Below are 16,563 nucleotides of genomic sequence, written 5' to 3'. Positions count from 1 at the left end.
TGAATAAAAACAGAATATGGTACACTTGACATTGAATTTACATTTATTTTTTACGGTTATTGGGTATTGCACTTCTTGTTCAGCGAAATTTAATTGAAAACTACTTGCTGGAGCTTTAGTACAGGTTGAAAATTAGTTATTGCCAAATGGGAAAGTACTAAGTTGCTATTTGTTGCTGAGAAACTTATGCTTTAATGTTTTTGAGGAGCTATTATGTTTTCACTTTTGCAATAACCAGTGTCATACAGGTCTGTAAGTAGATCCTTATCAATGAGGGCATTAAACCATGAGAGGGGAGAACAGAACAGACATCATTATTGTCATCAGAAGCTTGTGTTGTGAGAGGGTGCCCTTTTCTGAAGTTCGATTTCCTTTATTGTTGAATTGGAGGATTAAAATTATCACAATTATCACTTTTAGTGACACTGTTTAGAGTAGGGAAATTGGTTCCCATTCATTGGTTAGCATCTGTTTAGGGAGGGAGATTTAGTCCTGGACAGAATCTCTTATAGAGGACCTGGATCTCTAAAGCTTGAGGTCTCAAGATTATTTTATCCATTCAAATAGCCTTCCTAGAAGCAATAAACGAAACCATAATTCAAAATACAAAACTAAAGAGTTTTTAAAATAAATGCAAAGCGTGTTACATCATTTTCTACTGTATGGGAAGCATAGAAAACTACTTGTCATGGTTGGATAATAAGTTATGCAACCCAACAGAAAAGGTAAAAGTTTAAGAGTGTAGAAGAGTTAACTGTTACATTATCTAATATGGAAAGGCAGCATAAAGCTGATCCTTAGAACAAAGAGACTTATTCAAGCCTGGGGAACATACTGAATAAAACATTTGAAATTTCTTTTCTTAAACTAAGAATAAAACATTATGATATACTATGTGATAAAGCTGGTGGATTATTGGCATACAGCTTACAAAATCAAACAGCTTTATGTTTGATCCCCTCCATTTTGATTGAAGTTAACAAGAAAGTCATATTGTTATCTTGGGATAATTCAAGATAGAAGATATTCCTCATTTTAACATGACATTATTTCTGAAAAAGATCACAGAAGACTTAGATGGAATGACCTTCACCTCTTGCACTGGGGTAAGATTAACGTACATAAATCAACATTTTACTGTGCAATATTTCCTCTTAATTTTTCAGGAGATTGCTTCAAAAAGTTTAACGTTTTGTTAAGAAGGTTCTTGTGGAAAGATAACCCCCATAATTAGCCATCTTTTAATAACTCTAAAATATAAATAACTCTCTTGTGTCTCTTTTCTTTTCCTTTCAGCTTGGAATAAATATTTACATGTTCCAAGAATCCTATTAAACCCTTTTCATGTGAAATTGCCTCCATTCTTCATAAAATTATATGTTTCTCTGGACTTTAGTCCCCTCATGCACTCCTTTGATGAATGGTGGTATTCTCAAGAAGGGAAAACCCTTTGTTAGTAAGGAAGGGAAGCTAAAAACGTCCCAATCTCTGGTACACGTTTAAAATAATATAAGGTTTTTCAAAGTACTTTACAAAAATCTTATCTAACAAATACTTCTTTCTTTATTTGAAACACAGGGACACACCTCTTAAAACAGGCAAAAAGATTTACTCACCTAACAGTATCACAATAGAAGAGAAACGTACAGGGATTTTTAAAACTAATAAACATGTAGCCAGTCAACTGTATCAAATTGTTAATAACTCTGGAACATCAGTGTGTCATGCAGTTGAGTTAATTTAGGAGAGGGACCTAGGTGAATATTTTGGGCTTGAGAAGAATTTTGGGCTTGGTTTCCAAGACTCGTTTATTTAACTATTTTATCATGTTCTCAGGAAACAAATCTAAGAAAATTATAATAATTGCTTGTATGTGTGCAAAAAAGTGAATTGATCTGTTCTGGAATGGCTGTAATGGAAAAAAATCACACTGTGATATGCTTATGATAGAATAAAATGGTTTGTAACGAGGGAGATGTTTATAATCCAGACAATGAAATGTGGGAAACAATCTCAAGAATGATCTCCAATTCTATTTTATTTTGGTAACAGCTGTTAACTGTAGCCAGTGATATTAAATGTCTGATAGTTTGTGGCACGGGGGCCTTATACATCTGCCAGGAGGATGGATTGGACAGCCTTTCTCAGAGCAGGGTGGGTCAGGGCTTGTTGATTCTGCTCAGGCGTAAGGTGTGCCAGGGAGTTGGCAATCAGAATGTGTTTGTATAATAGGATGTGACTTCAGGGTGTCACCCTTTTGTTTTTCTTCTTAGCTGTCGGTATTGTTTAATCAATGTATGTGCCTGTTTATTACTTTTTTTGTCGAACTGGAAAAAAACAAAATAAGTTGAAAAAAAAAGTCTAGGGTTTCCCACATGCGTAAGTCTTTGATCTGGGTGAGCAATGTGGTGTCAATGACAGAAGAGGAGTGCAGCATTCCAAAACACAAGATTTATTTTCAACATTCAGAGAATTTAAAAAAAACATCTTATAAAGAATTTTGGGAAAAAAAGAAACAGATTGCAAACCAGTATTTCCTCATTAATGAAAATATGCATGACAATGTCATTGAACTGAGAAGAAACAATTCACTGCAGTCACACAAAAGCAACTTCAGCAATATGCACACACCAGTTACATCTAGATACAAGAAATAAAATCGGAGCAACCAATCTGAAAAGATGGACCTATCGGTGTCACATAAAGAAACTTTGCTGAGCAGAGAGCAGGGGACAAAAGAATACTAACTGAAACACAGCACCCAGGCATACCCCATGAAGCTCAAACCAGTTACCAAAAAGATCTTGGCGCTACTCTGTTGAAGTCCATTTAGCGAAAGTAGCATGACCCAGGGGGAAAAAAACTTAAGATCAAAAAGACACACTATCTGGTCTTTGTAGTCTTGTACAAAGAAAATCTCTCTTCCTATGTCTGCATCTCTATCTCTCATCTCCTCGCAGTCATTTCTTTAAGATCTTTTCGCCGCCCTAATGAAATCAGCAGCCTTCAGCTGGATTGAATCAACGTGCTGTTGCTGCGATGCTAAATGAATAAGGTGAGCAGAGGTGCAGTGCAGGGAATTCCAGACCATACAATCACAGCAATTTGCTTTTCCCTGTTACATAAAGCAAAAGATATCAATTGACAGTGCACATAGAGGATAGCATGTGATGAAGCTGATGTAGCAACATAATGATACCCTTTCTTTTAAAGTACTAAATTAGCTTAAGAATAACATAAATTGTTTCTAATACAGCAGTGTACAATACAGAACAATAAATACATAGATATATAATGAGTTTCAACTGTTAACACCATGGTAAGTACCCTGTAAGACTAAAATTGAATAAAATGGTCATTATTGATGAATAGGTGAAGTATTCCTTGAAAAGTAAAACTGTTCCCGGAATTAATGAACCACGAATAAGAGAAGTGTACAATGGAGATCCCCTTTAATAAAGAGTGTAAGTTGTCTTGGATAAGGTCTTTTAAGAAAACAAATAACAACTGATGACTTTTGCTCTCTATGACATAAATATCTAACAACAGAAATATATAAAAATCTCTTTGAACTTGTTCCTTTGGCATTTGTCCTTCTTAAATGATAATACACCATAAATGATGTATTAGAACAAGGCAGGAATTGTGAGAACTCTTGTTACAGGGAGAAAAATGTGTGTGGAAGCAACAAGTATCACAGGCTATGTTGATTTAAGTTTGCAGGGAATGGGCAGTGTCTCCCTGAGGGTGGTGCATTTGTCTTTTTTTGTTCTTGAGCTTGCCTTTAATCAAATGTCCTCCTTGCGCAGACACTTCTTAATTACCATGCAGTTCAGATGTGACATGTGGGATTGTGAGACATGTCTAACTGGGCTTCAGACTGAGACTGGGACAATGCATCGTTACACCTGGCCATCTGCATGCAGATTGATCAGTGATCAATGACCAGTTGATCAATAAGCCCTGAGCACGTAGCTCAAGAGACATGACCAGGGACTCTGCAGCATTGTCTTCCTCCCCCCAAGCTAGACTCATGAGAAAAACAGTTTAAGGAGGCGTGGAGTGAAGGCTAGCATAGAGGATCACATTATTCAGGATGGCCAGGACCTAATTAAAGACCACTGGAGGACTACACATAGTTTAATCACTTCCTGTGGTGCAATGGAATGAAGCACACCAGGTCACTGACTGGAGAATAATGCCGCTGGACTTTTCCTCTGGGACATTGGTTTTGGAAACTCAGGGCCATGTGGTTCTTTACTGTTCTTGGAGTGAGTGCCTCTTGTAGATAGGTTGTGTTATGTGTTCTATGTGTTGGAAAGGCAGTTGTAGAAATTGTTGTGTCATGGGGACTTTGGAGTGGAATAAAGGATCCTAACACCCTTAAAATAGCGATATAAAGTAGTCAGCTACAAAACTAACTTTTAAGAACAGTTCCTGCAATTCAGGGGTCACCATCCATGACAGTCTTAAGGGAACATTTTAAGCACGATTTGTTTTTCAAGCAAGAAGACAAGTAATATGGTATGTTCATTCAGGGTTTTTGTGTGTGGTGAACATGTTACAACACAGCTGGATTAGAGAGAGCTGAAACAAAAATTAGCATGATCCTCCCCTTTTAAAATGAAGCCTACACAAAGCATAGTTGGATACACAATCATTAAAAATAGAGCATATCCGAATATTCTGTTCTTTTGCAAAATGTTGTTTTTAAAATTGAAGACTAAATTAGCTTAGACAAATTGTTCAGACAAAACCCACTAAAAAGGTCAACTACACATTAAGTTGTGACAAAAAATGTATTTTAGTATTTATACAATCCATAACTAGGATAAACATCTTGCTTAAAACGTTTAAAAATGAACTTACAGTATCTTGAAAAATAGATGTCAAAAACTAGCTTTTTTTCTCAAATTTCTTAGATGTCGGCAAAAAGGGTGTCATAATTTTGGTCGAGAAAGATTTTATTGTGGTGCAATAAAACATTAACAACAACTCATAAATAAAGATGATGGCAACCATCAGTCCTTTGTAACTGTGACTGCTTCAGCAAAGAATGGCAATTATGTATCCTTAGTACGCTTAGTACTTCCATCCATCCAAACATTTTTTAAGAGCTTCTTCCAATTCAGGGTGGCTAGGGAGCTGGAGCTTATCCCAGCAACCAACAGTCGCAAGGTGCTATACACCCTGGATGGGACTCCAATCCCTAGCAGGGCAGACACACAGACAAGCACTCACACCTAGGGCCAGTTTTCCCAGAAGTCAATTAACCTTCTAGTATGTTTTTGGATAGTTTGAAAGCGAAGCACCCAGAGGAAACCTACATGACCACAGGGAGGACATACAAATTCCACACAGATAGAGTCCCATTATCTGGAATTGAACCGGGGGCCCTAGCACTGCAAGACATCAAAGCTAACCACAGTACTGCACACTTGGTACTTTTAAATTGTTAATTTGGATTCATTACTTACTTATGCAGTATACTGTATATAGATGATTAGTAAAAGTATAGTTACTTTAAATCACTTAATATACTTACAGTGGGAGACATGAATCTTTTAAGACTTGATACAACAATATACAATCATGCACAGGATAGTTTCTCCTTGAACAACATGGTTCACATAAAGGATTTAACAAATTGTAGGCTATTGTGAAAGCTCAAGATTTATCCTTTTCCAAAGTAGCGGCAAAAGGTAAGGCCACTGCAATTCAAAGATGGTGAAGTAATTACAGAAGCAATAACTGCAGCTGCTGATGGTTTATTCAAAGTCTTTAAAAACAGACATAATTACAGCAATCCAGAGCATGTCACTTGGTTTCCACAGCAGCAAGACGAATGAAATCTTCGTTTGTGGATGTCTTTCAGAAACGGCAGCAGGAGTTGAATGTGTCTGAATGCTTCTCTCTACAGTTCAATTAATCCGTTGACAAGCCTATCTTATTTGTGCACATACGTTTGAGCAGAAAAAGACAACTTCTCATCCTTTTGCTCCTTAAAGAGAAAAGGTGAAGCATAAATCTACTCAGAGAACTTGATGCTGCCTATTATTCAACTGACCATGTTAATGTGAGGTGGTTTAGTGAAGGGAAGGTCCAGCAAAGATTTTTATACAGTATGTGGTGCTAGTGTCATTCCCTCTGCAGCCAGAGGGTGCTCCTACTCTGTCCTGTCCCTAGTTTCCTGTGCTTTGCTGTCCTTCCGGTGTCTCTCTCTCTGGGGTTATATATTTTCGTGTCTCTCATTCCCCTTCGCTCAGCATTGACGTTCAGATGTCCTGAGACCCGCCTAGCACCAGGTCGCCCCACGTCCACTGCCTGAGGGCATTGGTTTCTATAAGACTCCTGAACTGCTGAGCCCGGGCTAATTCCCCATTCCGCCGCTACACATATGGGTCTTTTTCCGCTCTCCTTCCTCTCCAATGTTCGTCCCTTCTGACATCTGTGACAGCTGGTGAACTGTCAAATAATGCATTCGCTAGATTTCCGGACATAACATGAAAATGAATCAACTAAGCAGTGAACTAAAGGGAAAAAAAGAGACTTATCCAGTGTTGTGAATATGTTCCAATAGAATTGTGCTTGGTAGTCCTCACAATTCACTTCATTATCCTGTCCTTTTACAGTGAAGGCTTACTATGGTTCCACATAGTACTACGAGAAGACTTTCGTCCAATTTAAGATCGTCAAGACCAACTGTTGCTCCCCCTTCACAGATACCAAACTGATGAACTAGGTAGATCTCAGGCTGTACTTAAATTCAAAAGGAGATCTTGTGCTTACAAAGGTTTGAGGACACTGACCTAAAGGAAGCTTATTTCCAGACCCAGTAGCAAAATATCCTAGATGTGTCTGCTTTTCACAGTCAAAAGGAGGGCTTACAAATTCAGTGGCCTATAGTTTTGACTTGATTTTAGCCCCCTTAATATTTTCATGAACACCTGGCTGGCACCTCTCTGACCTAGATGTGTCTCAGGTCTCTCCTTCATATTTTTAAGTTACCCTCCCTCACCTCATTTCTCAGATGACTGTCTTCTCATTGACACTCCCCTGCTCTAGCTCTTTGACTTTTTTTTTAAGATATCTGATTTCCCCACAGCAAAAAGAAAACCTAGGCAATTCCACCTCTTTTGAGTGTTTAGGGATTGTCCTCGATTCTTATTCTTTCATGCCTTTTCATGCCTAACTGAATGTTTTCTGTTAAGTTCATTTTCGCACATTTCAGTAGGTCATTAAATTCTTCAGAGCCCCTGCCCTTCATTATCTTTGATTCTTTACAAGCAATAATAAACATCCATTATTTTGTCAGTTTAAATGATAATGTCCCAGAAAGAAAGCATTTGGATGCTTTAGCTAGACAGGTGTCTAATGACCATCACCATCATCACAGTCATTAGGATTTTATATCTACTACTTGAACTAACATGGAAATCAGCTTGTGATCTAGAGGAACATATTGAATGAAATGTTACAAACAAAAGATTCATCATATGACCCATCTATCCTTTTTGGTATATTAAAGGGCTAGGCATACACTTTCTTGGGCACTCCTTCTTCAGTGGGGTAGGGTGTTGATGGGGACAGTGATCAGAGAAACTTTGGGTCAGACTGTAAACAAGGAGTCATTTTGACACCAACTCACTATTCAGAATAGAGTGGAGGTGTGGTTCTAAACCAAGACAATCTACCCTCAGCCCTGGAAATTTGGTACTTGAATTGTATTCGTCCCTTAAATGTCTCGATAATTGAACCCTTTTTGGCGGGTATTACTATTCTACTTGTCTGTAGTAACAGATGTATTGGCAAATTCCTAATCTGCCTAAAGATCCCACGGTCTTTGAGGTTTATAGGTGTCCTCAATCAGTGGATTAAGACCACCTTCATATTCATCCATTCACTTTCTTACCGCTTTTTCCAAGTCAGGTTCACAGGACAACTTTAATATACAGTAACTAACTAATTGGATCAACTGAAATTGCAATTGGAAAGCTCTGTTGCTCTTCTATGAGAAAGAATGGAGAGCCCGGATTGAGCTGACCTATAAGAAAAGTAAAACTGCAATTCTCCAGGTTCAGCATGGGTCATGGGGGGACAAAGCACAAATAATAACAGAGAATAACACAGGTCATACTTGTGATATGAGCAGAAGGACAGAAACGAACTGAGAATAAAGAAGAAAATACCTTCTATCTGGTCCTTTCTGACCTGGAGAAACAGAATAAGAGGATGAACTAATCACTCCATCTACAGAGAAGTACAGACAAGCTCAAGCTGACAGCTGGGCCTCAAAGGAACAGGTGTTATACTGGCTGCTTAGTTGGTTGATAGTCTGAGAAAGGTAGCACTACACAGTGCTTCTTCACAATTAAACTGCACTGATGTAACTGTACATCTGGAGTCAGAGTCCTGAGAAGTGCTCTCAAAGGCCTACTCCCTGTGTTTCTTTCTCCCTCTGTTTTTAGTTCTATCTCATTCTCAGTCTTTAAGCCATCTTCTGCTTCTTTTCTCTCTCTCTTTCTTCTCTCTTAATCCCCAAACCCACCCCTTCTCTCTTCCCCTCATTGAATGCCTAATGGAGTCTTCTGATTAGAAATTTCAGTTTTACACACAGCGCTCTTTACCAGTGACCTCTGTTTATTATATTTCCTCATTTTTTTAATTTGCCAATCTTCCATCCCTTCCCTGTTGGAAATACACCGATACATATAATATCATGTCAGATGCTGATGCCAGACTGCATGGTCTTTAATAGAATCGTCTCATTACACATGCCATCTATGGGTAAATAAAGCAATAAAGCAATAAACTGGACTCTGCAAAAATAACACATCACTGCAGCTGTATGCATTCCATGTCCAGCCATTTAAATGAGAAAAAATCGTTTCTTATTCTGAGGTTAAAATGGGGATTAAATAAATGAGGGCAATCAGAGCTGACTGACTTTAAGTTTTGCATCAAGCTCTGAAATCCTGGTAGAGATAAAATGACATTTCTTGCACTGAAAAACTGAAGTACATGGTCATACAAGGAACAATGTTTTACTTTTAATCTCAATATTTATGTCCTCAAAGAACATTTTAAGACATCTTAAAAATATTTTGTACCTTACTACGTGTGGAATATTTTAGCTACACTGAGTGAACGTCTTTTTTAAAAATCCTTGTGTATTGTGTGAAGGTGCAGACATAGCGAAATATAGTTGTAGTGAAATGATGAAGACATTTTTTAATCAATAGAAGCAATACACAACACATGCAGGCAATCTTGCAGGTTTTATGAGAAAACTTCAACCCTGAGCTAATAAAGACTGTGAAGCCCTGGTACTTTGGACTAATTAAATCATTACAAAATAGGAAGAAATGAAAAGAAAATGTGACTCCCCAAAACAAAGACCAGACCTTGTTTGCATAAAATGCCCAGGGTCATGGATCTCTCTCCTGTTTCTGGAGAGGTACAGCCCTTAATGTTTTATAGGGAGCTCAATCTCATCAAAGATCAAAGACTTGGATACAGCTGTAATTAAGACTAATTAGGTCAAGAATGGATTAAATTAAGTCAATAAGGGCTCAGGCAGAAAGAAATCCAGATGATACTGTGGCTGCCTAGGAGCAGGAGGGAGGATCATTGCATTAAATGTTTAATGTCCATACTTTCCTTAAACAAACTATTGAATTGTGTGTTCATCTACTTTGAGCTACACTGCTAAGTTGACGAACACTTAATGAGGCTTTCTAAGCAAAACTAAATTCATAGTTTTCCTATATGCACAATGCAAAATGAACAATTGCAAAATGTTAATTTGTAACCACAAAACTGGCAGGAGACATAGAGTGCCAGAGAAGGCTTCAGAAAATGTTATTATGGTCAAGGCTATCTGTATGGATTGATTACATCTAATTGATTCAGGTAACAGTTGGTCTGTGGCATGGCTCTAAAGAGAAATTCTGAAACATTTTAAAATGAAATGGAATGGGGGAGAATCCAAAGAAAATCAGCAAACGCCAACTCCACTCCATGTTTGGCTCTTCTACATGAAATTCTCATGGAGTAAAGCCAAAAAGGGAACCACAGGGAAAACCCAAAAATCAAAGGACCAATAATTAAATGCTTAAACCTATTGAAAAACAAAATGCATGAAATAGAATCTACGTCATTAGCAGGAGATTGCAATGTAATTGCGTGATGGGGATGAATCCAACATTAACGGATACATACTGTAGTTCAGGTGGGTAGCTGCGTCAGCATGCGTAGGCTGCAAAGGAACAAGTAATACAGTAGGTTAATTCCAGGCTGAAAAGAGAAGAAAGAAAGCACAATGTTTCAGCCGTGGAGCCTTCTTCAAGTGTGAGAAAGACAGGGCAGTAAGCAAAGGTAATGTAGCGGGAGAACAAAAGCTGGGAGAGAGGAGGAGCGAGGGGCAGGAGCAGGGGACAGAAAGAGAGGCCAATCAGGAGGTGAAGTCAGGATAGGTGTAGAGAGGTGTGAAATGAAACCTACATTGAGTAGAGAGAATTTAGAAGAAAAGTAGTCTGTCATTAAGAGAAGGGGGAAGGTGTGAACCAAGTTTCACAAAGTTCATTAAAAATGAGAGCAGTCTAAACCATTTCTTTGGACAAATTGTTGTGAGGGGGGGTCTTGAACAAGCTTTTCAGCCATGCTCATTTCAAGGAACAGCTGTAAACAGCTCCTTCCTGTGATCCTACAACCGCAGTTGTTGAAGAAAATCTCCTAGTTCCTGTAAAACATTTTGGACAAAAGACTACTAAATGAATTATTGGTATTGTTATTACCACTGGATGTAAAAGTGCTGTTTCCACCCCCACAGCTTGGATCAATTTGCTACTGAAACACCAAAAGAAATGTAGTTTGAAAAAGTCTACAAATCCAACTACATTATTACATCTGCTGAATTCAGTTGTGAAGAGGTTGTGATTGGTACTGTATGTGGGTGCAGAGTTATGATTAAATCCCAGCACAGAGGCAAAAATCCATGTTCTTAAACTATTTATAATAAAAAGAGGCCAACTAAAACCTTTGGAACAGGAGGTGAGAGTGGTACCAGGGTTCTTTTATAACCAGATTTATTGTGTGTCACCTTGAACAGGTTACTGAACTTCGTACTCTGCTGTTTGTATTAGATTTAAAACACTTGCTTTAGTGATTCCAATGCAGCAGTTATTGAAGAAGAGCTCAACTCCTAGTCTTTCTAAATCATCTCGGATGAATGACTACTAAATGAATTATTTGTACTGTTATTACCATTTGATGGAAAAGCATTGATATTTCCACCTACACATATGCTTTTCTTTTTAATACTGACTCGCCTTGCATCCTCTATCCAGATTAAGCTTTTTTTCATGGAACACAGATGCTTGCAAGATATTATGCTTTCTGGTCACAACATTCACATTATTCGTTATTTATTGTCTTCCAGACAATTACTTTGATGGCATCTTGGAGTAAGAAAAGCATTCAAAACGTGTCGTGTGTTGCCAGGATACCTCTTGGATGCTCCAGAGGTAGTTGCTATGACATCATCATATTGTTGCCTGTCGAAGTAGTCAGTAATACATGTGATGGCAGATCCCCTTCGGCCAAGCAGACAGCCACTAAACAACATGACTAGCCAAAGGGAACAGGGATAAAAATCAAAGCTTAATTACAAGCCTAAGTTAAAAGAAAACTGTACTATAAAAAATATTTATCATCCCCTTGCAAGCCATAAATGAATTACTCAGTCTTTCACATGACAATTCCACCTCTGCAGTACAAAGATTGGCGTTCAGCACAAACATTTGCTCACATCAGGATCTGTGTGATACACAAGGTTAAGATGTCCCTTAATGCAAATATTATATACTGTATATGGTGGTAAAATTAAGATAGTGTAGTGAAGCACAGTAATCTCATGCAAAATTTCGATAAGGTCCTATATAAACTATTAACAAATAAAAGCAAAAGAAAAGTTTGAACAGAATAAAACTATCGGAAAGCTTCAAATTTAACTCAGGTTAACAATCATGAGGGAAACCACAGCACATCCAGTGTTGTGGCTTACTCCATTTTGTGTTTGGTGTTGTGTCACAGTGGTACTGTCCATGCATTGATAAAACATGGCTCCAAATGCATACATTCACAAATATCTCACAACTCCTTTTTTAGTATATTCATTTCCTCAAGTACAGAAGCCAATTAACTGCAAAACAATTAAGGTCATGGTTATTTGTTTGTGTGGTGATTGTTATAGGAATTCTTGGGAAATATGATTACCTGAGACAGTGCTTAATAGCATGAACATTTTGATAAAGTGTTTCTGTCAATGTCGTATTGGTTACTTACAGAGGGAGAGAGTTCAGTCGATAATACCCCATGTGGGGAAAAGGTTCAAGACTGACTACAGTAGTGATCAATGAAAAGAAAATATGTCATGCTGCAGATCAGTATGCATAAGGGTCAGTCTCTTCCTGAGTGGTAGTAAGCAGCCTATCTCCATCTTATTATTGGGTTTTCATCAGCTGTGTAATGTGTCCACTTTTAACAACTCCTACTCATTCCCTGGGGCTTCCCGTTTAGCCTCAAATAGAATTTCCTTCTTTAATATGAATAGCTCTAGTTTGCCCTTGAATATAAATCTGTCCATTTACACAACAGCTAATTTCATTATCATGGTTCAGAACAACAATGAAAGTATTTAATTTATTTTCTCTAAAAACACTATTTTATACTCCAGCTGAAACCACCAGTATCATTAAATTGCTGGGGCAATTTACTATAATGGCTGGATGAATTCTTTTATAATCTGCAGAAAGAAAGCAATCATTTCAGAAGAGCAGAAGCAAAACATCGATGCTTAAAGGTATGGACAGGGGATCGCTTAACATCGAGGTGGCTGGATCATAACTAAAACTGACTGATTCATGAGACCTAGCATGCAGACTGTAAAAAAGTGAAGATAATTCTGAAATGTTTCACATATCCATTCTTGCTATACTGTGCCCGATGGGGCTTGATGCTGAGATGATGTTAAAGAGCACTGCGGGTGCTGCTGGAGGAACCACATGCAAACTTGTTTATTCCAGGTGATTAACTCCTTCTGAAGCACTAAATCTGGATTGCTGTGGACGGCTTCAGGAAAATAAAAAAAATGTGTGAAGGTTTGCTGCTTAATTTTCTGCTGTGGTGAGCACAGTTTTACTTGTCACCGCATTTCTGTTTCTAAGAATAAAATAAAACAAATGATCTCAGCCATTTAACTGCAACAAGGTCAAATGTTCTCAAGCCAAGTGTTTGGACAACGAGGGCTGAGTCAGGAGATAAAATCATATTTTTAACAGGAGAATGCACAGCGAACCAAGAGGGACAATAACAAGGAGAGAGTGATGGAGTGATGCTGTCTATACAAACAGATCACATGGGCTTGGTTGGCACTGCAGGAGTGCTGAACAAGGCTGAATTTGACTGTTTTAACCTTTATATCGGTTCCATGCCATTTTGTTATTTTATGTTGAGCATTCTTCACAGTAAAACTGGAAAAAGATCATGGTAATCTGATCCAGTTTATAAAAAAACATCTTAAAATATTTGTCAATCTATATTTTAAAACACATCCTGCCAAGTATTGCTTAGATGATTACATGATTTATATGATTTGGAAATGAGGTTCAGCTACAGGGAACACACTGGTAATACTCTCATTCCCCTGATTTAAATATTTTTTTTACTAACAAATCTACATTCAGAGTTACTTTTGTCTGAATGTGTTCAGAGTGCGTTTGGCTACTCAAGGTGGCCAGAAACACAACTAATAAAAAATATCTAAATATAAGCAGAACCAGGACTACAAAAGCTCTTGTTATATTAACAAAACAGCAAAAGAAGTGTCCAGTTGAGAGGAAGTCATCTGACCCATCATGTTTGAATAGTTGATACTGTCACGCCCTCTGCAGCCAGAGGGTGCTCCTACTCTGTCCTGTCCCTAGTTTCCTGTGCTTTGCTGTCCTTCCGGTGTCTCTCTCTCTGGGGCTATATATTTCTGGGTCACTCATTCCCCTTTGCTCAGCATTGACGTTCGGATGTCCTGAGACCTGCCTAGCACCAGGCTGCCGCTCCGTCCGTGGCCTGAGGGCATAGGTTTCTATACGGCAATTCCAGAACTCTTTGCAGTGCTGAGCCCGGGCTAACCCCCATTCCGCTGCTTCGCATAGGGTCTTTTTCCACTCTCCTGCCATTCCACGGTTCGTCCCTTCCGACATCTGTGACATACTAGTTTTGCAATACCAATATCTTGTCCACTTGATGGTTGAATGATTCCAGATTATCTATAGTACATAAATGACAAATCTGGGCAGCTTGTTTAGGAAACCTAAAGTACTACTCATTGTGTCCAAAGTGTCTCTCATTTTCAATACTAAATCTGTTTCCTCATGTGACTCTGGATCCTTGTTTCATTGACAATGAGACTTGGGCTTATGGTACTGTACCTTTGCAGGTTCAACTCTGTTTAACTGTGTGAGTATGACGTGCCTTTGAAATGATTCTGGCCACACTTAACATCAGCGGACAGGAAAAAGAAATGCAATAGTATCTAAACCTCATTCTGATTTTCTTTTCTATACTATTTTCTTCTTCTGCATCATGACTTGGTTCCTCTAAAATAATTCATCTCCCTTTTATCCTTGAGGCAAGTTTAATGCAGTACAAACAGCACAATTGTAAAGGGCACTGAGCCATCAATTATGCTTGCCGAGGAAGCATGGAGGCCTCCAGCTGAATATCTGTATGGTATTCCAAAAAATAAAATTAAATAAATATGTGACAATTTCTGACAGGATATCACAGGAGTAATACTTCAATGTCTCAAGAACTTTTTCTGAGTTATTGTGTAAATCACAGATACTGTTTGTTTTTTGTGCTTAACATTGTTTTTTCGTGCATGTTATCCTGAGGCTGCCCACTTTAATAAGGCAGAGGTCTGTAAATGTGGTTCCAGAATGACAGGAGCTGGGTATGAATTATTTTCGATAAAAGTAGATGCTAGTTTGTCACAAAGAACAGAGACCTCACAAAAATTCACTAACTTCAATCTTCTATTGGAGTGCACTTGTATTGGCAACCAAGGGTGTGAAAGTGTCAGCACTTAAGAAGATTTTAGCACAACTGTGAAGATCGTAGCTCTTAGAATCCCTCAGAAGCACACAGGCAGGCTGATAATCATCAGCTATAAAAGGGTTCTCCAAGGTTACACTGTAGACATAATGACAATGAACTCTTGGCAGCCACATGGAGAGGGAGAAAGTGGGGAGCTGCATACCTCCCAAATATACTGCCCTCTCCCAGAATACTTTGGAAAGTGTAGTGACATACAATACAATTATAGCACAACATTGCAAAGTGTAACAAAGCATGTTATAATCTAAAATATGATACAGTAAAACGGAGACATTACATACAGTAGCAGCAGCATTGAGGAAAAATTGAGGGTTGTTAAAATCCTGAGCTAATTTATTCCATAGTGATAACACTTTCTGCATTATACAGAACAGATAATACTAGCCGGACATATTAATGATTTCGTTAAATGTTCTAACATATTACAACAAGGATCCCTCATAAACATAGTAGAGTCCGGTTCTTGGTAAAAAACATATTGGCCAACCGTATGAGCAAGGCCAAGGTACTGCAGTGAGGAATGTTGTGTTTGTGTCTGTTGCTTTTTGTGTTTTCTCACATTCATATAATCTGTTCCTTTAAGGCTGCTTGTATGAAAAAATGTTGTATCTTTATCATGCTTTCCGCCCCTTTTTAAATATATATTGTTAATACAAAGTGCATTTGCAGTTGAATCTATACAAAACATAAACGCAAATGGTTCAACTGCTTCCTTGTGTCATGCTGACCTCAGAGACATTACTCAGCATCAATATTCTGATTATGTGAGGGATCAGAAAGACCAATTTTGTCTCTTCCATCATCACTTTGATGCTGCATACTAAAGGCACCAGATTGATCTCTTCAAGCTTTATTTAAGCCATTCAAATGTGAAGTTCTATTTTTTCTACAGCTCTATTCTCTTTTTTCTGTTTTCTCTTTTCTCTGTAGTATACTTTTTCTTCAGTATTCTCCATTGCACCGTTCTCAGTCTTTCGGAAGATAATAGAAAACTCTCTGGAGGAAGAGAGCATATACAGTTGATCAAACCAAAGGATGATACACACAGCTCGGAATAGCTCCACTAAACTGCACAACTGAAATAGCCTTGTAAGGGTTTTAATGCTATAGGAGGGAATGTGTACAAGCCGGACAAATCGAGAACCATTGACAACCAGTGAGGTCAAAGTGTCGCAGGAGGAGCTCAAAAGTTAATAATTGTAGGCATGAACGCTTAGTGCCATAAAGCAGCTGTACAGAAACAAACCAGTTAATTCTCAGAGGAAGAAATACCAAGGCAGGTGAAGATTATTTTCTTCATAAATAAACATCCCTCTGTCTATGGAGATAAGAGGCAGTCTAGTTTATTCAAGAAAAAGAATAAGCTTTATGTTATTTATTTAAATACAT

The sequence above is a fragment of the Atractosteus spatula genome, chromosome 2 (assembly GCF_055471065.1).
Source record: "Atractosteus spatula isolate fAtrSpa1 chromosome 2, fAtrSpa1.hap1, whole genome shotgun sequence".
NCBI lineage: Eukaryota > Metazoa > Chordata > Actinopteri > Semionotiformes > Lepisosteidae > Atractosteus > Atractosteus spatula.
The sequence above is the reverse complement of the archived record's forward strand: the minus strand, read 5'-3'. Positions refer to the sequence as shown.